Below are 26,527 nucleotides of genomic sequence, written 5' to 3' on the forward strand. Positions count from 1 at the left end.
AATGGAAAAAGCATCAGGGAGAAGAAAATGTGTTCAGTGGACAAGGCATTGGGGGAAATTCCCAGTAACACCTTCTTTTTTTAAACAAACAAACAAACAAACTTTTATTGATTTCAGAGAGGAAAGGAGAGGGAGAAAGAGATAGAAACATCGATGATGAGAGAGAATCATTGATCGGCTGCCTCCCGCACGGCCCACAATGGGATCCAGCCTGCAACCCTGGCATGTGCCCTGACCAGGAATCGAACCCTGACCTCTTGGTTCATAGGTCAACGCTCTGAGCCACCACATCTGGGCTCCAACACCCCCTTCTAATTACAGTGAAAGTGTGTGGGCTGTAAGAACCAAGGATTTGTTGATTACCTTCTCCCAGCCGGACACTATTCCGGCTCCTGTAAATGTGAGGGTGAGGGTGAACCCCGTTACAGAAGCCCCTTTGGCAGGGTGATCACGTGAGTGGCCTAGACTGGAGCAGGAATGAGCGAGTAGGGAGTGGGCATGAGCCTGGCTCCCTGACTCTAACCCTGGATGCTGCTGCTGCAATGCACCCTAGTTGCCGGCCCTGTCCAATGCTCCCCTATCCACGGAGTTCCACATTCGGGATAAGACTCAGTCACAGGCTGAGCAGAGTCTCCCAATGTGGGTGAAGTTCCTCTCACCCTCACCCTCTAAGGGCCTCTCCCTGCCTCCCTCCCACCCTGAGGTTTGCGGGGTGAGAAAGGCTCATAGCTTTCCCTGGGCCAGGGCTCCCCATCAACACCTCCATGGGCTGATGGGCAGGGTCTGGTGGTTGAGGCAGTTCTCATTAAAAACAAACAAACAAACAAACAAAAAACAATGCCACAAAGTGCAGGGCTGGGCTGCGTTTAGAGAAAAGGAATGAGGGGCCCTAAAGGGGCGTCTGTCCGGTGGGGAGCAGCGGTGACCCCTGCGCCCTGCGCCCTGCGCCCCGGCTGGCTCCAGGCTGGAGGGAAGGCGGGTGGGATCGGGTTCGTGCTTCCCGGCCGCCTTTCCTCCCGGAGCAGCGGCGGGCTTTCCCCTCTCCGGACCCGGAGCAGCGGCGGGCTTCCCCCTCTCGGGACCCGGAGCAGCGGCGGGCTTCCCCCTCTCGGGACCCGGAGCAGCGGCGGGCTTTCCCCTCTCGGGACCCGGAGCAGGAGGGCGGGCGGCGGCCGGGCCGGGAGGAGGCGCCGGAGGAAGCGCGGCCGCGGGGGCGGGGGCACCGGGTCTGCGTCTCCGGCGAAGCCCGCGAAGGTGGGGCCTCGCCCCCCGCGCTCCCCGCCCCGCCCGCCCCTCCGCCCCGCGTCCCCGGGGACCCCGGGCGGGCGCCGCGGGAGGCCGGGCGAGTCCCCCTCTGGCCGAGAGGGGGCGCCACCGGCCCCAGCCCGGCCCGGAGTCCCCAGCCCCGCCGGGCCGCCGCCAGCGCCGCCCTGGGCTGCAGCCGCTCGGGAAGCGGAGGGAGAGCGCGGAGCCCGCGGAGGAGGGGCCGGCGTCAGCCCCGCGGAGGAGGCGCCGAAACTTCGCTCGTGGCCGAGCCCCCGGGAGGCCTGCGGAGCGGAGCGCGGAGCGGAGCGGAGGTCCCGGAGGTCCCGGCGGGGGGCGCCCGGCTCTCCGCGCCCCGGCCCGGCCCGGCATCCGACGAAGGTACGAGGAGACCGCGATCGCCCGGGTCCCGCTGCAGCCCGGCCGCCCGCGGGGCGCGTGCCGCCTCCTGGGAACCGGCGCCGGGGGGGGGGGGGGGAGGGCTGCCCCGCGCGGGCCGGAGGGAGGGCGACCACGAGGACCTCGTGGAGGCTGCGGTGCCGTCCCCCCCGGGCCGGAGGCCGGGACCTGTTGACCACAGTGTCGGGGGGACGGTGGGGGGACGGGGAGCCTCGCTCCCGAGGTGGGGACGCTGCGCCCCGACTCCCGGAGCGGAGCCCCTCCAGCCTTTGTGGCAACTTGGGCTGCGCCGGCGGCGGGGCCGGGCGGGGAGGCATCGCTGGGTCCCGGAGCGGCGCCCGGGAAGGAGGGAAACTTCTCCCGCGGAGCCGCCCTTTTGTTGGCGGAGCGCGGGCCCGGGGGCGGGAGGCGCGGGCTGGGAGGGCCCAGGCTGGGGGGGGGGCGCCCGCGGGGTCCCCTTTTGCTGGGGGTCCCCTTTGGCTGGGGTCCCCTTTGGCTGGGGGTCCCCCGAGCTCCTCCGGCGGGCGCTGCGGGAGAGGGCGCCCCGCGGGCGGGCGGGGGAAGACCCTGGATTCCTGCCCCGCAGCCCGGCTCCCACCGGGTCCTCCCCGGGGCCGCCTCCTCCCCGGACCGCACCCCGCACCCTCGGGGCTCCCGCGAACTCGGGGTGTGTTTTCGCTGCCGAATGGGACCTGGCGGCGCCGGCCGAGCGGGGATGTGGCGGGAGCGGCGGGCGCGCACTTGGGGTGCGGACACGCCCGGGCGGGGAGGCCGCGGCCTGGGTCCGGGATGGAGGTCCCGCCCGAGCTGGGCTCCTGGCTCTCCCACCCACAGTCCCTGCACCGGGTCCGCCGTGAGGGGACAGAGCCGCCCGCGATCGGCCGGGGAGGGGGAGGCACTGGTGGGGGACCTGCTTTAAAAAACCAGACTCTGCGCCCACACCGGAGGGGGAAAGTTTTTGGAGAGGGTCCTGGTTCTGACCCACTTGTTCCTTTCCAGGACCAGCAGGAGGCGCGGTGCAGGATGCTGTGTCGGTGGTACCCAGGGGGTCCATAGGTGCCAAAGGGGAGGCGAGGAGACGGGGAGCCGCTTGGAGAGGAGGGGGACAAGGGTCCGGTCTGCGGATCTCCCCGCCTCTCCGCCGGGCCTGCCCTCCGCCCCCGCAAAACCCAGCAGCCCTGCTGGAAAGCCCCCCGCCAGGGCGCACAGTCTGGACTGCAAGCCCCGCTGGCCGCGGCCCAGGAGCGCGCACTGCCCGCCGCAGCCTCCAAAGTCTCCTGGAGCGGAGCTGCCAGAGGGTTCCCGAGTTTTCAGGACGGACCAGGCCAGGAGGGGACGGACCAGCCAGGAGAGGGGCCTGACCAGGCCAGGAGAGGGGACGGACCAGCCAGGAGAGGGGCCTGACCAGGCCAGGAGAGGGGACGGACCAGCCAGGAGAGGGGCCTGACCAGGCCAGGAGAGGGGACGGACCAGCCAGGAGAGGGGCCTGGCCGCGGCCCAGGCCGGGAGCCCGCTCGGAGCCCGGCTGAAGGAGCAGGGAAGCTTTGCCCGGTCCTTGGAGGGAGCTGTTGGGTGCGCTGGGTGAAACAAGGGGTTTCTTTTGAAGTGAGTGTTTCAATGACTATGATCTGTCTTCTTGGCAAAAAAGGAAACTAAACAGCTCAGCTGGCGTGGCTCAGAGGCTGAGCATCGACCTCTGAACCAGGAGGTCAGGGCTTCGATCCCCAGTCAGGGCACAGGCCCGGGTTGCAGGCTCCATCCCCAGTGGGGGGCCTGCAGGAGGCAGCCCATCCATGATTCTCTCATCATGGATGTGTCATCTCTCTCTCTCTCTCTCTCTCTCTCTCTCTCCCTTCCTCTCTGAAATCAATACAAATATATATTTTTAAAAGTAAACTGGACATGGAGTGGGTGGGGTACGCCGCAGCGAGGCCGAGGGGCGGAGGGAGGCGGGTGGTGGCTTCTGGTGGGCTGCCCTGGAGCCGAGCTGCCCAGGCTGGTCTGCAGAGCGGGTTTGCAGAGGCTCACACTTTGTTGCGATCTGCCTCCTCAGCGGGACTGGGCTTGCTGAAACTTCCCTCCCGCGACCTTGACCTTCTTTGTTTTCATGGCCAGTGAGAAGCGGAGACTGGAGCTGTGAGCAGATGGTTTCCCCCTAAATGGAATAATTCAGTGAGGAATCCTCCAACGGCACCGATTTGGGTCACGGAATTAAAGCGGAAACCCGTGCCCGGCATGCCTGTCTGTGTTGTGGACAGGGACCCTGATGCATGACCTCCTGGCTCCTCACCTGCAGGGGTAGCATTCGGGGGATCTCAGTGTTCCCCACAACGCGGCCAGCACTCCGGGGCCTGTGCTTCTGAGCCCAGAGCGGCCGGGAGCGCAGAGCCTGGCTGCAGTTGAGATCCTTCTTTTATGGAGTAAAACAGTCCGTCCATTTTTCTCCTTCCAGGGGCACAGACCCACTCCCGGGGGTCTGGGGTAGGAATGGTTAAGCACACAACGCGGCTTGCACCTCCTCTGGATGGTGCGCCTGGATTGTGAGGATCCGTGTGGGCTGACTGTGGGTCACCCTTGGCAGCGTGCTTGCCCGTGATGTCCTGTTGCCCCTCACAAAGTAAAGAAGCCTTTTCCGTGATCACCAGCCCCGCGGGAGCATTAAACAGACGGAATTATGTTCACAGGTTTCTAGGCACAAAACTCAGGGTCTCGGACTTGGTTGGTTCACCTGAGATGCCGGAGGTCACATAGTCGCCTTTACATGTGGAGCCCACGTAGAATGCGGGCATGCCCGCCGTTCACTTACAAAAAGCGTGGCTTTTGCGTGTCAGTCGCAGCAGCTAAAGCTGGGTGAGACGGAAGGGTGATACATGTTCATTTCGGAGCCTCTTGGGTGAGATTGTGTTCTGGTTAAAGCTGAGTCATTCTCTCAAGCAGAAAGGAGCAATCAGCAAATTCCTTGATTTGTATCTCACGTTGTGTTTATCCTCGGGACCGTTCTGAGTTCAGCTCGAGCTTGTCTCTCCGAGATGTTACCAGATGGACTTGCAGAGTTCGGCTCTGTTCTTGGAAACCACTTGAGGGACGAAAATACATTTACGATGGACAGGCTGCCTTTTTCCAGGGGCCGCCACAGACTTCCTTAAGGATCTAGCGGGAAGCGGGAGGAGCCATGTCCGAACTGACGCAGGTGCTAAATTCATTCCTTCATCTCCTAAAACTTCGGCCGGAGGAAAAATGGGACTTTATCTGAACACGGTACTCATTTCAAAAGCAACGTATCAGGGGCTGGCGGATCCAATAGTGTTGGCCTTAATGCAATTCGAGATCAGGAAGTTTCGACTCGTTCCTGTGGGAGATGAAATATGTTCACATTGGAAGAGGGGACAGGGTAGAGACTTTGAGCAGAGAAATCTCGTTTCTTTCAAGCAGGGGGGATAAGAAATTGAAATCAGACCTTTATTTTTATAAATAATGGCTACAAGTCATTGTTCCAGAGCTAGGCTAGCAAACGGTGTTTATGCTTTTTTTTTTTTAAAGGCTCTGTTATTGGCTAGTTTTGTGTTTGCTGTATGCTCAGAAAATGTTCCCAGCTCCCCTAACGATGCTCACAGCGCAGGATTGTTTTTCACGGGAAGACAGTCGGTTGACTCGATAATCGTGCGGGAGAAAAGGGGCTCATTTTCCGTTTTCGTTGGAATAACGTAGTTCTGGTGAATTTGGGAGTCAGTCTTTTCAGTGTTGTGTCCTTAGGATGGCATGGGGAGGGGGCCCAGTTTGCTCACATGACAGGATAAGTAAGTGAATTTGTGTCACAGTTGTGATGGCCACTCTATGGTGTGCTGCCTGCAAAGATCACGCATGTTTAGAGGAGTTTTAAAGGACACTGCGTAGTTTCTGGGGGGCACCCAGTAGGGCCTGTCTAGGGAGCGGGGGCTGCCTTTCTTTCCTGTTTGCTGTTAGCTGTTAACGTGACGTAGATGACACAGATAACATACGGATAGAAGCACACGCTTCCTGGTCACATGCCGTCTAAGGAGGTCCCGAATATAACTTAGAAACTCACCTGTATATATATGTGTGTGTGTGTGTGTGTGTGTGTGTGTGTGTGTGTGTGTGTGTATATATATATATATATATATATATATATATATATACTTTCCCTTGGTGTTTATCTGTGATAGGTACATTTTCCATCGAGAAAAATAACTTCCATAAATTGATATTTCTGAGCCAATTTTAACCATTCATTTAAAGTATTTTCCAGATTACTGTTGCTAGAGATCTGTGGCTTTTTTTCTCCTTTAAACAATAGAGGAATGTTTAGTCTTTTAATTATACTTGTACAGGTTGAAGGAAGCGGTGGGAAGGATCTGTGACCCACCTTCTGGGTTCTGGGCCCTGGAGATGACCGAGTCCCGGGGGTATGGGGGAGGAACAAACGTGACTGGCAGGTCTTCGGGCCGGTCTAGCCATCACAGGATGATCTCAGAGAATTTAAACGTGGCCAGAGCTGCCAGCAAAGAGCAGATCAATGATTTGGGCTCAGCACTCCAGGTTGAACACCTGCTGGGTGAGAGGTTTGGTGGAATAAAGTAACAGAGCATCAGCAACCTGTAAACGGATCCTTCAGGATGGGGCTGTGTAACATTTTCAAACAGTTATGTGATATTTTATCAAATGGTAACTCAGCTCTTTTCTCAGTTTGCATTTAAATTGAGACCGCATCTTAGTTAAAAAACGAGACAGGTTGGCAGTGAGCAAACCATGCATGCGTATGGATGGGACCCCCCCCCCCCCGCCCCCCACAAGAGGGAGTCCAGACCCTGGAGGTTCAGAGGGGAAGCTGAAGGTGAGGCATTCAGAGGGAGGGGGAGGGGAGGTGCCTCCGGGCTTCCCAGGGTCACAGCCTGGGGACGGGGCAGAGGCTCAGTGAACAAGTTTGCCCCCGGCCCTGAGATAGTGAAGAGGTTCTCTCTGATAACGTGGTCTCTCCCAGGCCGGCCCCTCACTCAGAGTCCTCGCCCTAGATAAAGGGGCAGGAGTTTCTCCTGGGCCTGAAGCCGGAACTGCCCCTTGCTCCTAGCCCAGAGCATCTGCACACCACACACCGCAGCTCATGGCCAGGTGAGGGGCTCTAACAGCACCTCCCCCCGCTCCCCCTCCCCCCCCCACTCCCCACCCCCACTGCCCCCTCAGGCCTTTCTGCTTTTCTTAAGTAGAGCCACAGGCAAATGTGCATGTGACCAGCCTGTGGTTAAGGCGCATTGAAGTGATGGTCTGTGGACGGGCAGTGTTTTCCTGCCATTGTATAGCGTTTTCTTACAATTACAAGATGCTGCTGTTGACCGTTTCCTGAAACTCCAGCCACAAGTCCTCCAGGAATTTCAGAGAATTTAAACGTGGCCAGAGCGGCCAGCAAAGAGCAGATGAATGGTGTGGGCTCAGTCTGCGCTCTGGTTGAAATGATGGTGGTCCTTCACATGACTGAACACCTGCTGGGTGAGAGGTTTGGTGGAATAAAGTAACAGCATCAGCAACCTGTAAACAGATCCTTCAGGATGGGGCTGTGTAACATTTTCAAATAGTTACGTAACATTTTATCAAATGGTAACTCAGCTCTTTTCTCAGTTTGCATTTAAATTGAGACAGCATCTTAGTTAAAAAAAAAAAAAAGCAGTCAGAGCCATCTGTACTGTGGTAGCAAGTCTCAAAGTTTGGGGAAATTAAAAATTGATCTAAGACAGTGGTCGGCAAACCGCGGCTCGAGAGCCACATGCGGCTCTTTGGCCCCTTGAGTGTGGCTCTTCCACAAAATACCACGGGCTGGGCGAGTCTATTTTGAAGAAGTGGCATTAGAAGAAGTTTAACCCTTTGCACTCGCTTGCTTTTTTCTGGATTCCTTTATTCTAATGCTAACGGTGTCGAGTCACACTCGACATCCGAGTGCAAAAGGTTAAGTTGAAAAAATTTGGCTTTCAGAAGAAATTTCAATCGTTGTCCTGTTGATGTTTGGCTCTGTTGACTGATGAGTTTGCCGACCACTGGTCTAAGAGAAACAAAGTGTGGTTTTAGCCTCTTGGTTTCTCCCATAGCTATTTACAGCTATCCCGGGAGGCCCGTATTTTAAAGTCAGATTTTAACAGCAACTGGCTCCTTTACCTAGATTTCCACGTGGGTGAGTTAAAACACAGGCTGGTTAGTGCTGATAAGCGTTCCATTTAAGGAGACAAAGTACTTTGTAAAGGGTTTTAAAGGTCGACATGAATGTTTGTCTCTGTGCTCAGTTCAGTGTGTGTCTGCCATTGAGACACGCCGTAGCCAACGCGGGGTTCTGGCTGATGGTGGAACTTTCCTGCCGCCTCCTTGAGGATCTGCTTCTAAACCATAAAGATTTCCAACACAGATGCTGACCAGTGCTGGCAGTGCCCGTAAACACCGAGAGAGTCTGGCGGTTCGTGAAGGACGGTTGTATAACCAAATTCACTTCCATCAGTACCGTGAGTGAGAGGATGCGGCTCACGCCGTGTGGTCTGGCAGAGTCCAGGTTGGGAGAATTGTTAAGGACTCCCATTGGCGTAATGAACTGTCTTTGAAGTTCTCTAAATGTCACCTGAAATGGCAAAACCCTACTGACATTTCAGAGTAGGTGTTGTTCTGGAATGCTGTGCGTTATTATTTCTGTGTCAGTGCCTCCATTGTGAGCCTGCATGTGTAGGAGAGAAGCCGTACAATTGTTAGCAGCAGCGAATAAGAACTATTACAGCCCGGCCAGTGTGGCTCAGTGGTTGAGTGTCAACCTACCAACCAGGAGGTCACGATGTAGATTCCCCGTCAGGACACATGCCCGGGTTGTGGTCTTAATCCCCAGTGGGGGGCGTGCAGGAGGCAGCTGATCCATGATTCGCTCATCATGGATGTTTCTCTCTCTCTCTCCCTCTCCCTTCCTCTCTGAAGTCAATACAAAGATATTTTTAAAAAGCACTGTTCTATTGCCAATATTGTCTTTAATCCTTTCTAAAGGAGGAGCCATTACTGAATGAAGCCTATGACAGTTCAGGCTCAGCTGCTTCAATGAAGGAGACTAGGAACGTTGTGATTAATTTGGAAATGTGAGATTTCCTACAGGGAAGAGGGGCGTTACAGAACGGTTTGTGACTCGATGGAATAAACCTTTCTTTGGGACTTCCTTATTCAATAGGATACCACTTTTCTTCCAATCTGTCATGAACACTGCAATCCCTCCCCCTCATTCTGGAAAATGTAACTGTGTTTAAACTATGAGCCAACAAAGAAAGGGATTCTTGCAAGACCCAGCTGAATTAAATCAATGCTTATTGAACACCACGTGTTTTGTTTTATACACAGTTTGTTCACCCACTTGCTGTCCCACCCATGCGTGTGCTCATGGGTTGCTCCTTGTAAGTGCCCTGGAGATCGAACCCGCAACCGTGGTGCCCTGACCAGGAACAGAACCTTGACCTCCTGGTTCAACCACTGAGCCACACCAGCCAGGCTGTCTTCATGTGGATGATCATAACCACTAGGAACCGCTCAGAGACGTTCAAGAGCTTGAACCGTATTCGTTATCTTTCAAAACTGCCATCTTCTTTCTTTTTCCATTTCTCCAGGTCTAATTAGCGTGTAATTGGACTCACAAGATTGGAGTGGGCTCTCTATGCCCTACTCTGGCGGGCCCTTGAACCTGAATAGGAAACAATAACATCATTACCTTCATAAACACCTAATTACATTTAGTACCTTTTTAATTTTGGCGGTAGGAACACACACACACACACACACACACACACACACGCGTGCGCACGTGCACAAACAGTACTCTTAATAGCACTTGTCACCTCCCAGAAGGTGCAGATGTTTGTTGTCGTGTCTCATTGCTCTGGCTGCACGTATTTTGAAATATTTTTATGTTTATCACTAGTTTGAAAATATACTAATAATTCTACCTGCTTCCAGATGTCATTTTTTATATGTGGGTTTGTCTGTAGATATGTAGCTGTATCTCCAGCTTGTTAAAATATACTTTAGTGACTGCCAGGGACGGGTCACTGAGGCGGCCTAGTTCCCTGTTTCGGTCACGGCTGATGAGCTACGTGAGCGGACGCGCGGGGAGGTGGGCGAGGAGAGTCCGTTTGTACTCCGGAGGAGGCACACCCCGCCTTCGCCTGGGTCCCGTCGGAGCAGATGGTGAGAATGGCTGCGGGTTATCTTCTGTTCTCAAGGAGACCCGTGGAGGACAAAACAAATGCGCTGACGATGGAGTAAAACGGGCAGAGAACCGAGTGCTTGATGGCATTGCCGGACCCCTGAGTCCACCTGTCCTATTTCTGAGTTGACTGTGGTGTGAAATCACGAATTTCTTCACCTTCCAAGCCGATGTGAACTAGGAATTCAGTTATGGGAGACAGTGTCTTCATGAGCACAGTTGGTAAGTGGCGTTGTGATTTGAAATAAACATTTTAGGAAATCACTTAGGTTATTACATCACAGTTATGGGCCTGGCCGGGAGCTTCGTCCCGATGCTGTAAGGTTGTGGGTCCTCTTCCCGGTCAGGCACATGCGAGAAGCACCAATGAGTGAGTGTGTAAGTAAGTGGAACAACCAGGTCTATGTTTCTCTCTCTCTCCCTCCCTCCCTCCTGTCCCCCCCCCCCCCCGCCCCCTCTCTGTCCCTCCTGTTCCTCTCTCTCAAAATCAATCAATAACCAATTTTAAAAGAAAAGAAAGAAAACTTAGACTGCTTGTGTTCCAGAAAGGGGACAGGGCCCAGAGTGGGTCTGCCAGGCCGGCCAGCGGTGTGGGTCCCTGACTTCGTGCAGGAAAGATGTCCCAGCGCGAGTCCAGGTGCACTTGGGAGGACGCTGATTGCCGCTGGGACCGTGAAGGAGGAAGGCCGAGGATGGAAGCAGCCGGAGAGCTCAGCGGGGCTGCTTTAGCTGCTGAAAATCGGAGAAAAGGGGCCTGGAGACAGGTTGGGGGGGGGGGGGGCGGTTAGCCCGGATGAGCTGCTATTGCAAGTCTCTCCTGGGGTCCCTCAGAGTTCAGGAGATGCACGCTGGGGGGAAGGTGAGAGGAAGGGGAAGGTTCCGGAGTACCCGGGGCGGGAGAACGCACTGGGCCCTTTGCTTTGAGGGTTTGTAGGGGCAGGGAGTTTAGGGGAGTTGAGGGGAGGTTTTAGGGGAGTTGAGGGGAGTTTAGGGGAGGTTTTAGGGGAGGTTTTAGGGGAGGTCTCAGTAGAATATTCACCAGCTTCCCAGTGTGTCCTTTCAAGGTCGTGGCCTCCGCTGATCGGTCAGTGCCCGGGCAGGGGGTCCTTCGTCCCTGAGGCTGGTCCTGATTTCGCTGCTTTTCTGGGCCTGGAGCTGACAGACCGCCGAGGCCTCGATGCTGTCCCCAGGGAGGTGACCTGCACCTGCTGGAAATGGCTCACCAGTTTGTTCAGGTCCCTGCCTCAGTTTCCCCGTTCCACTCTCCCAGGAATTTTCCTAGCTTCTTACTCTCCTGCCCCACTTGGATTCTGTATACTTTGGACATTATTAGTGCTGTTACTCTGTCAACATAGTTTATTACTCAAAATCAGCACATTTTAGTTTTAAATACAGTAAATGGGTCAGTCATCCCAACTGAATTGATTCGGAGGTGGACGGATTCTCTGCCTGTCTCAGACGTTCTGGGGTGACATGATTTCCGGCGGCCCTTGGTCTGCGAGACTCGGCGTTTTGAAAAGTTACTGTGGGTGGGTAAGTAGAGAGCCGGGGAGACTCTGGGAGTCCCGATGCAGGGTCATTTCCCCGCATGTTGGACTGCGAAAGGCGCACTCCGAGAGACTGCACGCTCTGCGGAAGACAGGCCTGGGACCAGCTTCTCTCTGCAGATTGTTGAGACGTTGTGCTGGGGCAGGTCCCGGTGTTAAGAAAAAAAATAAAAATAAAAATTGAACAGAGCAGATCTTTATCCTAGAGAGAGAAAAAAATGCATTCTTCAATACAAATAAAGTGGTTTGAAATGTAAATCCCTCGCCTGATCAGTTCATAACGTTGCATCACGGTGGTTTGGCTCTGTGGGGTCTTGCGTGTGCTGGACGTTAAACATGCCTGAGAAGCTTTAAAGGAGCCTCAGGGTCGGGCTGAGTCGTGTGGAGCTTGGAGTCTGAGAACACGAACTCATCGCTGCTGAACTTTAACCCCACCAGACCTGAGGCCCTGAACCTAACTGTCCCCTATACCTGGGCTCCTGAGCATTAAAGAGAAAAAACCAACATGATATAGAAAAATGTTGGTTACAGGCAAACAAGTGGTTAGAATAAGATGGAACTTGGAGACGTTGTAGAAAATAGGTCTACCTTTCATCTAGCGCCAACATTCCACCTCAGAGTCCGAATCAACCAAAGTATCGCTCACCTGTTGGACTGTGATCAGCCCAGACCTACCTCGCGTTCCTGTTGAAGTGCTTGGTTCATCAGCCGCTCGTTTCATTGTGAATTTTCAGAATTTTTTCACGTCAAACCACACAAAGTCAATTCCAACCCATGGGGGCAGACATTTGCAATGGCTCACCATGAGGTCTGACCACGATTGGTTGGTTATTTTTAGTTTGTGACGCATTTTTTTTCACGTATTAGGCAAAGTACCGAAAATGAGGTACAGCGGTATAGCGGCAGACTCGGAAATTACCGGAAAATCGGAACAGCGGGCTGGTTGGGTTAAAGGATGAAGCGGGGCAGGGGGCGGTGGGGTTAAAGGATGAAGCGGGGCAGGGGGCTGGTGGGGTTAAAGGATGAAGCGGGGCAGGGGGCGGTAGGGTTAAAGGATGAAGCGGGGCAGGGGGCTGGTGGGGTTAAAGGATGAAGCGGGGCAGGGGGCTGGTGGGGTTAAAGGATGAAGCGGGGCAGGGGGCTGGTGGGGTTAAAGGATGAAGCGGGGCAGGGGGCGGTGGGAGAAGAGGGACTCACAGGCGCCTTCACAGCGGTAACACGCGGCTCGGTAGGAAACTGGGCGAGAACTGGTTTCCTAACGCCTGGTCCGCTGGGACGATGAGCAGTTTACTTCTTTTCCGCCAGGATGTTCTCGGGGTGATTTTGGGGGGTTAGCCCTCTGCCCATCGGTTTGGCAATGCGCTGGGCCCCAGTGTGGGGACCGCTCTGAGTCCGCGTCCCGGCTCTAAGGCGGTACGACTGGCCCGCCGCTGAGGATTGGCGGGGCGGGGGGGGGGGGATAATTTAGGGTGTTGGTGCAGGAGGGGGGGATGAGGAAGCCAGGCGTGGCTAACAGACTTAGTGACCGGCAGGGGCCACGCGGGCAGGCTTGCAGGGCGGGGGGAGGGGGAGAAGGCGGGTGAGGAAGAGAAAGCCGAAGGCCGGGGAGGCCGAGCTGTGAGGAAGAGCATGGGGGACCGAGGGGGCACGGGGGGGGGGGGGGGGGGGTGGAGAAGAAAGAGCCGTCTGTTGTGTGAGAACTGGTGACCATGTGGTGCCGAGAGCCTGCGATGGTAGGGAGCGTCAGGCAGGGACAGAGGCAGCCGCACTTGAATAGCAGAGGGAAGTGAGAGGCCTGGGGGGGGGGGTTGCTCATGCAGCTACCCCAGGTCACCAGACCTTCCAGGCGTTGCGGCTGAGTGACCCCCCCCCCCCGGGATGGCCGGGGCGTGCTGTGGGCTGAGTGACCCCCCGGGATGGCCTGGGCGTGCTGTGGGCTGAGTGACCCCCCGGGATGGCCTGGGCGTGCTGTGGGCTGAGTGACCCCCCGGGATGGCCTGGGCGTGCTGTGGGCGCCTGAGATGCTTCTGCTATGAGGTCACGACCTCCGTCCCGGGAGAGACGGAAATGCTGAGGGCTGATCTCGGGTGATTGTTCCTAGAGGGCTGTCCCTGCATCCCCTCCCCTGCAGAACAGGGCTGCCCCCGACCCCGCCCCGCCCGGTTAGAGGAGGCACATGCCTGAGGAGACCGGCCTGGATGTGGACCAGGCTCCTGGATGGAAAGGGCGAGAAGGCCTCTGCCGTCTCCTTTGGGGATTTCCGTAGGAAAGGGGGCCTGGCCACAGCAGACAGAAGGTGGGGAAGAGGGCAGCGTCCACAGCACCCGGACCCGCTCCCCCCGCGCTGGGCCCCCGGGGAGGACCTGGCCCCGCTCCCAGCGTTCCTCCCGGCGGCGCCCTCTGTCCTCGCCCGGCCGGCCGCAGGGTGAAGGCGATGGGGAGGACACGGCTGGGACTCGGCGGGAGGCCCGCGTGGAGGGCGGAGGCTGGAGGAGAGCGAAGCGGGTGGTCCTGACGGATGGCGCCGTTGGCTGTGGGAGGGGGGCCTTCAGGAAGGAGGGACAGAGGACCTGTGCGGGCCGGGCTGACGGGCTGGGATGTGGGAATCCGCCAGGACGCGGCCTGTGGGGCAGAGCACGCTGGAGGGAGACAGGACGCCCTGCGGGCTTCTGAGTCTGACGTGTCTGGGGGACCGCGGGGCGATGCTCACGGGAAGTGGGACATGTCTTCTGGAAACAGGGAGCCATCCTGGGATGGGGGCGAAGACCGGAACGTGACCAGCATGCCGCCAGTCAGACCCCCGAGAGCAGGGGGAGTCCGGGGAGCCAGAAAACGAAGGTCCATCCGAAGAGGCCGAGAACCCGAACCGGGACCCGGGGTCTATTCCGCGGGAAGGCCGGCCCGCCCGGCGGGGGGTGAATAGGGGTCTAGGTGAGAACCGTCTCCCGGGACGGGAAGGAGGACGGGACGGCCGAATCGGGTGAAGGGACGGTGCCGTGTGGCGAAGGGACAGGCCGGAGGCACCTGAGCTAGACGCGGCCTGGCCGGGGCTTGTGCCCCTGCGGCTGCGGCTGCCGTGTTCGAATCGCTCCAGAAGCGAAAACGGATCTCACCGGCGTGGCCCAGCGAACCTGTCCTCGGTCAGCAATGCGGGGGCAGCCCCTCCGAGGTCACGGCCCCTCGTTTCTCACTCCTTCTGCTCCGGTCCATGGAGCCGTTCTTGGCGGTCACCGAGACTGCGTGTGGGGTGACCTGTGACTGTGGGCTTGCTGACGCCCACGCCAATGGGAATGTAGCCGCTGTGAGAGGACACAACCCGTTTGGACTAGGTGGGTTCTTCTAGATCATTGGAAACTATTTACTATTAAACTGTATTACTATTACTTAGCGAAGCATTTTATTATTTTATGATAAGCCTGCATCTGTTTGTTGACTGTGTTTACATATTGCACACTGTTGTATTCTTAGATGATGCTGAGACCGTGCCTCAGTGGGAGAATGAAGAATTGAGAGAGCCGGGGCACGGAGTGGACTGTCCCCCTTCTCACTCGAGTCTTAGATTTCTCCTTCAGTGTCATCACAGAACAGCGTACCTGCGTTTCCCTGTCTGTCACGAGCTTTTCTTTATAAGCCAGGGCTTCAGAAGATACCTAAGGCTTTTAATTTTCTTCTTTTTAAAAAATCTCATAAAAAGGGAAATACAGATGCATAGAAACGGGTTTTTAGGAATTCCCTTAGATTCTGTTCTGGAGACGGTGCTGAAACCGACTCTGCACGTCCTGTCGTTGTCGGTGCTGGGTGAGCTGGGGACTCGGACCTGTGGTCCTGGCCGGCCTCTGCCAAGTGGTCAGTCTGTGCAGGGAGGGGTGGGGGGTGGGAAGGGGAGCGTGTTCCTCTCCTGCTCGCGTTTCCTGCTCGCGGCGTGGAAGTCCCACGGGAGCGGATCGCTGTGCTCCTTCTCCCGGGACCCAGGAGCCTGCAGAGCCAGGCCCGGGAGGCACTCCGCTGAGCGATGCGGGGCGGACAAGCAGGACTTGAGGCTCTTCGGAGGGCTGTGCCTCATCCACCACGCGGACTGGAATGACGCCTGGGGAGGGGCTGCTGGGAGATGCAGGTGCTGGGGAGGGACCGCGACCAGGCCACGCCTGTCCAGCTCGGCCTTCACCCCGGGGTCCCCTGAGGACTAGTCCTGGGAGAGTCAGTCTTTATCTCAGATGCATCAGCAGCAGCGACCTGGACTCTGCACCCTCCTCACACGCCAGGGGAGGAGCACGCCACCGGGAGGAGCGGCAGGGTCCTTCATGCCTGCTTTTCCTTTCTTAAAATCATTTTTGGAAAAAAATCATTTTTGTTGTTTTATTCCTCACCTAAGGATATTTTTTCCATTGATTTTTAGAGAGTGGATGGGAGAGAAGGGGAGGGGTGGGGAGAGAGAGAGAGAGAGAGAGAGAGAGAGAGAGAGAGAGAGAAACATAGATGTGAGAGAGACACATCTATTGGTTACTTCCAGCATGTGCCCGGACCAGGGCCGGGGGTTGAGCCTGCCATCCAGCTACATGCCCTTGACCACAAATCGAACCTGTGACTCGTGGGTGTGAGAGCCACATTCTAACCACTGACCCACACCAGCCAGGGCCAGGGCCTGTTTTTCTCTGACTATTAAAGATGATACATGTGGTTACGCCTCTGTGAGCAGTTCAGTCCTAAAATCACATTTCTTCCAGATTGAAGTAGAAATTGCATTTTTACAAAATATCCTGGGAGCAAAATGTAGCTGGCACCGTCCGATCCACTGGTGTTTCCATTGCTGATTTGGGGAGCAGATTCTGAGAAGTAGTGACAACCAAAGATAAATAATTAGCATAATTTAATAGTCACTCGGTTTGCATATGTTTGTCTGTTGGAATAATTACAGGGGTTTATGTTCATATCTTTTACATTATTCCAGGTTTATTTCTCCAACTTGTCAAAATGTTTGTTTTGAAAAATGCCACTTGCTAATCAAGTATGAGAAATAGGAGTAAACATTTTGATTTATTAATGGATATCATATTAATGTATAACTCCCCTTGAAAACTTGAGGACACTTTTTAAAAATATATTTTTATTGATTTCAGAGAGGAAGGGAGAGGGAGAGAGAGATAGAAACATCAATGATGAGAGAGAATCATTGATTGGCTGCCTTCTGCACGTCCCCTACTGGGGATCTAGCCTGCAACCCAGGCATGTGCCCTGACTGGCAATTGAACCTGGGACTCTTGAGTCCACAGGCCGATGCTCTCTCCACTGAGCCAAACCGGCTAGGGCGCGGACACTTATTTTATTTATAACATATAATAAAGTACCTGGTTATATGATTGTATGACTCAGTATATGTTTTATAAAGACATGTTTACAGTGTAATTTTTAACCCTTTGCACTCGCTTGCTTTTTTCTTCTACTCGGGATTTAATGCTAACCGTGTCGAGTCACACTCGACATCCGAGTGCAAAAGGTTAAAATGCTATTAAATATATTGATAGACTTGTGTTATCTGTAGTGTGATACACACACACACACACACACACACACACACACACACACTGAGTGGCCAGATTATTATGATCTCTGAACGCATAATAATCTGGCCAGTCAGTGTGTGTGTGTGTGTGTGTGTGTGTGTGTGTGTATATATATATATATATATATATATATATACATACTAGAGGCCCGGTGCACGAAATTTGTGCACGGTGTGTGTGTGTGTGTGTGTGTGTGTGTGTGTCCCTCAGCCCAGCCTGCATGCTCTCCAATCTGGGACCCCTCAAGGGATGTCCAACTGTCCATTTAGGCCCGATACGGTGGCAGCCTGGGCGAGGGGCCTGTGGTGGTTTGCAGGCCGGCCACGCCCCCCGGCGACCCAAGCGGAGGCCCTGGGATCTGGGATTTATTTATCTTCTACAATTGAAACTTTGTAGCCTGGAGTGGAGCCAAGCCTCCTGCTCGCTCCGTGGCGGCAGCCATTTCTGTTGGGATTTATTTATCTTCTATAATTGAAACTTTGTAGCCTGGAGCGGAGGCCAAGGCAGGCCAGGGCTTCAGAAGCTTGGCTTCCTCCATCGTCGGGGGCAACCCTAGCCTCCTGCTCTTTCCAGCTCCGTGGCTGCCACCATTTCTGTTTGGATTTATTTACCTTCTGTCATTGAAACTTTGTAGCCTTGAGTGGAGGCCTAGGCCAGCAGGGCAGGCAGAAAGCTTGGCTTCCTCCATTGCCGGGGAAACCCAAGCCTCCCTCCTGCTCTCTGTGTCTGTAGCCATCTTGGTTGGGTTTATTTGCATATTTGCTCCTGATTGGCTGGTGGGCGTGGCTTGTGGTGTAGCGGAGGTACAGTCAATTTGCATATTACTCTTTTATTAGATAGAATATATATATATATATATATATATATATATATATATATATATATATATTAGAGGCCCGGTGCATGAATTCATGCATGGGTGGGGTCCAGCCAGCCTGGCCTGGGGGAGGGGACATGGGTGGTTGGCCAGCCTGCCTGCTGGTTGAACTCCTGGTCGAGGGGACAATTTGCATATTAGCCTTTTATTATGTAGGATATACACTGAGTGGCCAGATTATTATGCGTTCAGAGATCATAATAATCTGTCCACTCAGTGTATATATACATATTTGTGTATATATAGTGCGTAGAAGGTGGTGGTAGATGGAGCAAGAAGTGTTTTTTTGAGAATGAAGTTGTAGTTCCATAACCACATGGGTTTTATGGCCGCGGCCTTTTCATTTCTAGTTTCTCATTGTTCCTTTTCTGCACTTTGACACGATAATCTTCAGCACCGGCCAACACTTCACCTGGCTGTTCACGTTCAATCACCGGCATTGATGAGGGAGAGACTGGATGATGCTCGCCGTTGGATGAGATGACTGGTTTCCTTCTCATTCATGTTGTGTCCCATAAAATAAGTTAATAAACGAGAAAAGACAATCATAAAATGGCAGGGCAGTTGCGCCTGCGCAGGATGAAGTAAAGCCGTCAGAGAAAGTTCTAAGTATTTCTTTAACTGCTCGTTGACTGTGGCTGTCTGTGCTGTTTTGTGACTCAGAGAAACCCTGTGGGATCCGTTCAGAGATGCTGTCGTGTTTTTATAACTATTAGGAGGATGGGTGAGTTTCTAAACATGGCTTAAACGGTCTAATACAGCGATTTTCAACTTTTTCCATCTCATGACGCACAAACTAATTGTAAAATTCTGTGGCATACCAACACAATTTTTTTTTTTGCTGATCCGACAAAAAGCTAGGTATAATTTTGGTTTATTCTCACCGGGCAGCTGTTGTGTTGGTGGTTGTCATTTTTTAATCTGATAATGTAAGGGAAAAGAGGTTGGTGCCTGGCCAAGCAGTCCCGTGTCGCATGCTTTAAAGACCCTCACGGCTCCCCCGTGGCTGCGGCTCCCCCGTGGCTGCGGCTCCCCCGTGGCTGCGGCTCCCCCGTGGCTGCGGCTCCCCCATGGCTGCGGCTCCCAGGCTTCTCCCTGGCTGAGAATCGCCGGCCTCATGGTGCCGGCTGATTGTTTCCGGAAGGGTCTCAGAGCACCCGTGTCAGTGAGAGTCCAGCAGTGGGCGATGTGCCGAAGACATCCAACTCTCTCCTTTGGATGAACTCCATCCGTGGGGATGGAGCTCACTCAGTGCATCACCTAATTTATGAGTGATGTTTGTTTTCTTAAAAAATGTGAACCTATGGCATCAGCTCTGTAGGATTTCTTCACGAATTCCTCTTTGGGAGGATGAGGAAAGCAGTTCCTGAAGCTTTTAACCAATTAGTATCTCATAGAAAGCAAGGTGTTTGTATTCTGATTATAGCAGAATTTTTGCCTTTTGCTTTTGGGAAAACTCATTCTTTAAAAAAAATTAAGTTATTACACGTGATTGCATTCCCCTTCTAAAAAATCCAAATCCTCCCGAGATCCGGAGAGCAAAATGTGAATGTTTCCCTTCGTGCCCTCACACCGCACCCCTTCCGAGGTGCAGCTGCTCAGGTTCGGAGTGTATCATTCCGGACCAATCCTCCCCACTTATAAGCATACACACCTTCATGTTACAGAATAAACAATGAGAGCATAATGCATACCCTTTAACCTGGGTTGGAAGACAACACAATATTTTGAAATTCAGTAATGTGGTTTGTATAACCCAAGGTCACTATTATTTGGACAATTTACCCAAGTAGTTATCACCGTGGCCAATGTGTGTCTCTCTGAGTTATTCTAGCTTTTTTTTATTTCTATTTTTTTTGCACAGCATCGCTGAGAAATGGGCAACATGTCCACGAGAGAGTGGGATAATTATGTAAACGTCAGTCCATTCATCAACAAGCCAGAAACATAGCTTGAAAAAATAGCTGTTCATTTTTCTTCTGCAAGTGCTTGTCAGGGTTGCCCGTGCTGTCTGTATGTTTGTGATCATTGCTGGTTGCCCCCATATTTCCTTTCTTATTGTTACCCATACAGTCAGTGTGTTACAACACCTCAGATTTGTCCTTAATTTGCTTTGATTTTCTTTTTATCTTGTTTTCCTTCTCAGCTGACCTCCTGTGCTTTTCCTATCTTCTCCTACTTTTGACCCTGGCATTTTATTTATTTATTTATTTATTTATTTATATTGATTTTTTACAGAGAGGAAGGGAGAGGGACAGAGAGTTAGAAACATCGATGAGAGAGAAACATCGACCAGCTGCCTCCTGCACACCCCCCACTGGGGATGTGCCCGCAACCAAGGTCCATGCCTTTGACCGGAATCGAACCTGGGACCCTTCAGTCCGCAGACCGACGCTCTGTTCACTGAGCCGAACCCGGTCCGGGCTGGCTGACCCTGGCATTTTGGAGCATGTTTGACGATGATGAACTGAGTATAGGATTTCTCCACCTTGGCAATACTGACCTGTCCACTGAGTTTAGTGGATATTAAAAATCTACGTGGACTGTGTCATCCTAAAACCATTCTCACATTTAAGTCTTGATTGAACCACTGGCAATATCTGGGTATCACGTGTACAGCTTTTATTATATTTATTTTAAATAAATCTTTCTGAAAACTTAAATGTCTTTAGAAGGGAAATATATCATGGTCTGTAGTGTTAGTGAAGTAAAAGGGGTTATAGGAAAGGTTACTCAGGAATCGGAGGCCGGGGGTTCGAGTCAGGCGTGTTCTCTGGTCTGTTCTCTGTGACCGCCCCAGAGGGACCGGCTGGTGGTTCGTGTTCTTTGCTTTCCAGGGACTCTGCTCCTCACACACCACGTCCCAGTGGCCGTGAGTACGCGTTTGAAGGAGCAGTAGCCACTGATTATGAAGGAGAGCTGTTCAATGTTTACTCAAACAATAACCTGAGGAATCTCGATGCTTTTCCACCCTCAGAGAAGCGGTTCCTTCTCCAGGGAAGTGCAGAGCTGAGGCGTTTGGGTGCGGGAGCTGCATGACAACGCACAGGGAGGGGATCTCTGAAGACGGCCAGTGTGTGTGCCTGCGTGCGTGTGTGTCTATGTGCATGTGTGTCTATGTGCATGTGTGCGTGTGTCTCTCTCTCTGTGTGTGTGTGTGTGTGTGCGCGTGCATGTGTGCGTGTGTCTCTGTGTGTCTCTGTGTGCGTGTGTCTCTGTGTGTCTCTGTGTGTGTGTGTGTGTCTGTGTGTCTCTGTGTGTGTGTCTCTGTGTGTGTGTTTGTCTGTGTGCATGCGTGCGTGTGTGTGTGTGTCTGTGTGCACACATTGGGAAAGGAGCAGTCGACTTTTACCCTCATACTATTTTTTTTCCAAGTCTGTACCCATGAAGTGCTCATTGCCACTAGCCCTGAGAGCCACCCGTGTTAACCTTGGTCCCTAATGCCCGTTCCTCATGTCTACGGGGGAAGTCTATGCCATGGACGCCGGAGAGGTTAGGGCAGTGGTCGGCACACTGCGGCTCGCGAGCCACATGCGGCTCTTTGGCCCCTTGAGTTTTTAGCAAAGGCCAGCTTAGGAGGACCCTAATTAAGTTAATGACAATGTACCTACCTATATAGTTTAAGTTTTAAAAATTGGGCTCTCCAAAGAAATTTCAATCGTTGTCCTGTTCATATTTGGCTCTGCTGACTAATGAGTTTGCCGACCACTGGGCTAGGGCATCCCCTGCTCACCTCCTGTGCGGTAAGGAGCCGGGCAGGGAAAACCCGCCGCGTCTGCAAATAGAACAGCAGATGCCGTGTGGGTTGCTGGTCACTGAGTGTGCAGGAGGCTCCTGAACGTGACGCCTGCTCTTACATTCGCTCCTGTCGTCAGTGGGATCTTATTGTAACACACGGCGCACGACAGAATCCAGTGCCAGGTGTGTCTGTCTCCAGTTACCTCCAAGGGCAACGCCAACCACAGGAAGGGGAAAAGAAATGGGCGGAGGGAGCTGATGGCCAGCCGCCCGGTCTCCAGCGAAGTCTGGGCCCTGCGTGGCCCGTGCCCCCGGAGGCCCCGGCCCCGAGCACTCTCAGGGCGGCCTCGGGGCTGGCGGTCGGGCCTGGACGGCACTGTGGGCCCTGACGTGTGCCGACCGCCTCTCCTGCCCCCGACTCACTGCTCAGGGGCCGTTCGGAAACGAGCCCGTGACAGTAGCTGCTTAGAGAGCACCTGGGAACCCAGCAATGTCTCTGCTCCTCCCCGGAGAGGGGGCGTCTCTGTGGTCCTCCCGGGAGAGGAGGGCGTCTCTGCTCCTCCCCGGAGAGGGGGCGTCTCTGTGCTCCTCCCGGGAGAGGAGGGCGTCTCTGTGCTCCTCCCGGGAGAGGAGGCGTCTCTGTGCTCCTCCCGGGAGAGGGGGCGTCTCTCTGCTCCTCCCGGGAGAGGAGGGCGTCTCCGTGGTCCTCCCGGGAGAGGAGGGCGTCTCTGTGCTCCTCCCGGGAGAGGGGGCGTCTCTCTGCTCCTCCCGGGAGAGGAGGGCGTCTCCGTGGTCCTCCCGGGAGAGGAGGGCGTCTCTGTGCTCCTCCCGGGAGAGGAGGGCGTCTCCGTGGTCCTCCCGGGAGAGGAGGGCGTCTCTCTGCTCCTCCCGGGAGAGGAGGGCGTCTCTGTGCTCCTCCTGGGAGAGGAGGGCGTCTCTGTGGTCCTCCTGGGAGAGGAGGGCGTCTCTGCTCCTCCCGGGAGAGGGGGCGTCTCTGTGGTCCTCCCGGGAGAGGAGGGCGTCTCTGTGGTCCTCCCGGGAGAGGAGGGCGTCTCTGTGGTCCTCCTGGGAGAGGAGGGCGTCTCTGCTCCTCCCGGGAGAGGAGGGCGTCTCTGTGGTCCTCCCGGGAGAGGAGGGCGTCTCTGTGCTCCTCCCGGGAGAGGAGGGCGTCTCCGTGGTCCTCCCGGGAGAGGAGGGCGTCTCTGTGGTCCTCCCGGGAGAGGAGGGCGTCTCTGTGGTCCTCCCGGGAGAGGAGGGCGTCTCTGTGGTCCTCCTGGGAGAGGAGGGCGTCTCTGCTCCTCCCGGGAGAGGGGGCGTCTCTGTGGTCCTCCCGGGAGAGGAGGGCGTCTCTGTGCTCCTCCCCGGAGAGGGGGCGTCTCTGTGCTCCTCCCGGGAGAGGGGGCGTCTCTGTGCTCCTCCCGGGAGAGGGGGCGTCTCTGTGCTCCTCCCGGGAGAGGGGGCGTCTCTGTGCTCCTCCGGGAGAGGAGGGCGTCTCTGTGGTCCTCCGGGAGAGGAGGCGTCTCTGTGCTCCTCCGGGAGAGGAGGCGTCTCTGTGGTCCTCCCGGGAGAGGAGGGCGTCTCTGTGGTCCTCCCGGGAGAGGAGGGCGTCTCTGTGGTCCTCCCGGGAGAGGAGGGCGTCTCTGTGCTCCTCCGGGAGAGGGGGCGTCTCTGTGGTCCTCCCGGGAGAGGGGGCGTCTCTGTGCTCCTCCGGGAGAGGGGGCGTCTCTGTGGTCCTCCCGGGAGAGGGGGCGTCTCTGTGGTCCTCCCGGGAGAGGAGGGCGTCTCTGTGCTCCTCCCGGGAGAGGAGGGCGTCTCTGTGCTCCTCCTCGGAGAGAAGGTGCAGGAGAGCAGCCTCCAGGCACCCCGCGCGCTCCCCGCCCGGGGCCTGTCCGTGGCCAGGGCCTCCAGGACGTGACCGGCACCGCTCGGAAACCTAGGTCCCCCTCATGTGACCCGTTCAGAAGCCGCCTTCCTTTCGGAGCATCTTTTCCCTCCTGCTCTGCCGGAGTCAGCCTCACGTGCGTTGGTGCTAAGTGAGCCATTGCCTGCGGAGACTTTATTAATATGGAGATGGATGTACAGATATATATTCCCAACGTCTGCGCAGGCCATGTCTGTATGTCCTTAAAGTAGGTTATGCTGAATTGTGCTGATATTCTCTAATTTGGGAGAATCTGGGGCATGCAAATTTGCCAGAAATATTAGGCCACGCGGTGGCTGGTGTACTCCTCAGGGAATGCAGTGGAATTCCTGTTTGTATTTCAGAAGCTTCGAACACAATGGGAATGTTAAAAGGAAAACAAGTAAAATATTTCAGTATGGCTTCATTCCTTTGCAAACTCAAGTTATGCCAAGTCATATAGAATTATTTTAAGTTTGATTTTCTTAGTGGTTTCTGTCAGAGATTTATATTTGAAAATAGGGGAATTACGTAAGAAAAAAAACAGTTTTCTAGTCTCATCCAGTTTTCATCACTGATTGTAACTTTTTAATTTGAGAGAGAGAAGAAGGGGGCAGGAGGAGGAGGAGGAGGAGGAGGAGGAGGAGGAGGAGGAGGAGGGGAGAGAGAGAGAGAGAGAGAGAGAGAGAAGGAGGGAGATTGATTTGTTGTTCCACTTCTTTATGCATTCATTCATTCATTGGTTGTTTCTGACTGGGTCTTGAACCCACAACCTTGGTGTATTGGGATGATACTCCAGCCAACTGAGCTACCTGGCCAGGCCTGACTGCAACTTTTTAAATTCTTTGAACACCCCTTTAGATAATGATAATAGTATTATAAGAATAATCTTCTTTGAATTTTAAGAGGAAGAAATAAATATCTTGGAATTTTACTTTCATTTTATTTTATGGTTAAATATATTTTGCTAGCCTTCTTTTTATAACTATTTGGAAATCATTGTAAACCTAGAATACATTTGAAAGAAAGTTACTACATTAACCTGTTGGTAATATCTTATCTCACGTATGTTATCATTCGCGCTCTCACAGTGTGTGTGTGTGTGTGTGTGTGTGTGTGTAATATGTGCAGACACTATATTACATGTGTATATACATTTTTTTCTAAACCATTTGAAGGTGAGGTTTTTGTTTGATTTGGTTTGGTAAGCTTTCTTATCTCCTTTGTTGTTGACTACCCATGTTCATGATGTAAGACATTTTCGTCTGACTTAGTCTAATAAAAGCATTCTGGTAAATTGGCTTTTCCGTTATTAGTCATTTTTATCCTAGCTTCAGTTTTTTATGCTCAATGTATAGGCCCACGAGGAGAATGTTTAGACAGTGGAGCCGGCCGTGCTGTTTTTCCTATGTCCCAGGGCAGGGGGCGGAGGAGAAGGTGGTGGACAGAGAGGGTGGTGGACAGAGAGGGTGGTGGGCAGAGAGGGTGGTGGGCAGAGAGGGTAGTGGGCAGAGAGGGTGGTGGGCAGAGAGGGTGGTGGACAGAGAGGGTGGTGGACAGAGAGGGTGGTGGGCAGAGAGGGTGGTGGGCAGAGAGGGTGGTGGACAGAGAGGGTGGTGGGCAGAGAGGGTGGTGGGCAGAGAGGGTGGTGGGCAGAGAGGGTGGTAGACAGAGAGGGTGGTGGGCAGAGAGGGGGGCTGACTCCCGTGGGGACAGTGCTGACGGGGACGGGGCGCTGGCTGGCCTTGTCACCTAGCACGGAGTCATCACGGGGGCGGAAGGCGGATGCTGGTCTGAGGATCACATACTGAGCACACATGTGTTCAGCTCTCACTCTTCGTGGATTCCTGGTTCCCGAGGGCGTGGGGTGTGGTTTCGCACTCGCCTCGTTCCTGTGGGCACCGGTCCACGTGCAGGCTGATGGGGTCCCGCGTCTGCCCTGCCTCCCCCGGTGCATCCCAGAAGGTCCGGCTGCTCCTTTCTCTGCCGTGCCTGCCTCCCGGGTCGGCCTTGGGACACGCTGACGGTGCCGATGGCCGTGCGCCCCGCGCTGCCGGGCTGTTTGTTAGCTCCTCCCCAAATCTGGGGCTCAGCAGGCAGTCAGTGTCCTTGGCCACCTGGGGGCCGCTGGGGGTTCCTGTATTTCATGTCCTGCACGCTGACAGGTCAGTGTATGGGCACCCGTGTAGACCTCAGGAGGTTAACGTGTTTTGACAGAAGACGTTTTATTGTTTTATGCACCTGCTCTTGAGTGCTCAGCCCTGCACCCATGCGCTCTCTCGTTTCCTACCAGAACCTTGCAGAGGAAGGGAGGTTCGCTGTGTGATCAGGAGAGGGAGATGGACGGAGGGTTAGAGGCTTTGCTTTTAGGGAATCACCCCCCTGAGGGGTCCGTGTGGGAACGGACTGAGTCCAAGCGGGCCCGGCACAGGGGCCGTCGGTCAGTGGCGGGGCCGCTGCTGCGGTTGTTGGGGACTCGGCGCCTGTCGCCCCCAGGCTGGCTGTGCCCTGCCCCGTGGGGTCCGGGTCCGTGTGACTATTGGATGCTTTTGAAATGCGAACGGAGTGGACGCTGGGTGTAGTTTTATTCCTTGTTCTGATGCCGCTGGGCTCTCAGTTACTGCAGGAAGCCAGGTGTTTAATGTTAAAGACCTTCTGGAATAAGTCTCCGTCCTCCATCGGCCTCCCCTTCCGCAGCCGTCCTGCGTTATTGGGGCGGAGGCGGTGGCTCCCGCCGCTGACGCGGTTCCCAGGAGCCGGGCCACCGCAGGGGCCGTGTGTCCGCTCAGCACGGGGCCCCGGGCCTGCGCTGCGGGCGCGGCCGCCTCTGCAGGAGGCACGGCCGGCGGGGCGGGGGCTGCGCAGCCAGGACACGGATGCGCCTTCAGGTGGGCGAGGCCCATGGTCTCACTCATCGCTGGGATCCGATGCACAAAATACACGGAAGAACAGAGTAGATCCAGACACAGCAGGGAACAGAGGAGGGATCTCAGCGGACAGGTGGCGGGGGGGGGG

At 54.8% G+C, this 26,527-nt stretch overlaps 1 protein-coding gene across 5 annotated transcripts in view; it reads left to right on the top strand.

Annotated features, from left to right (window-relative positions):
• Nucleotides 1–1,240: 1,240 nt before the first annotated feature.
• GULP1 (GULP PTB domain containing engulfment adaptor 1) overlaps nt 1,241–26,527 on the top strand; it is a 156,119-nt gene continuing 130,832 nt past the window's right edge. For 2 of the 5 annotated variants that reach the window (XM_079781938.1, XM_079781937.1), the window contains exon 1: nt 1,250–1,644. The gene's annotated coding sequence lies outside the window, so the exon portion shown is untranslated. Of the gene's footprint in view, nt 1,645–3,777; nt 4,853–26,527 lie in introns of all 5 variants that reach the window. The other 3 variants (XM_079781936.1, XM_079781939.1, XM_079781935.1) reach the window with 3 other exon arrangements.

This window comes from Cnephaeus nilssonii (genome assembly GCF_951640355.1).
Source record: "Cnephaeus nilssonii genome assembly, chromosome: 10".
Classification (NCBI taxonomy): domain Eukaryota; kingdom Metazoa; phylum Chordata; class Mammalia; order Chiroptera; family Vespertilionidae; genus Cnephaeus; species Cnephaeus nilssonii.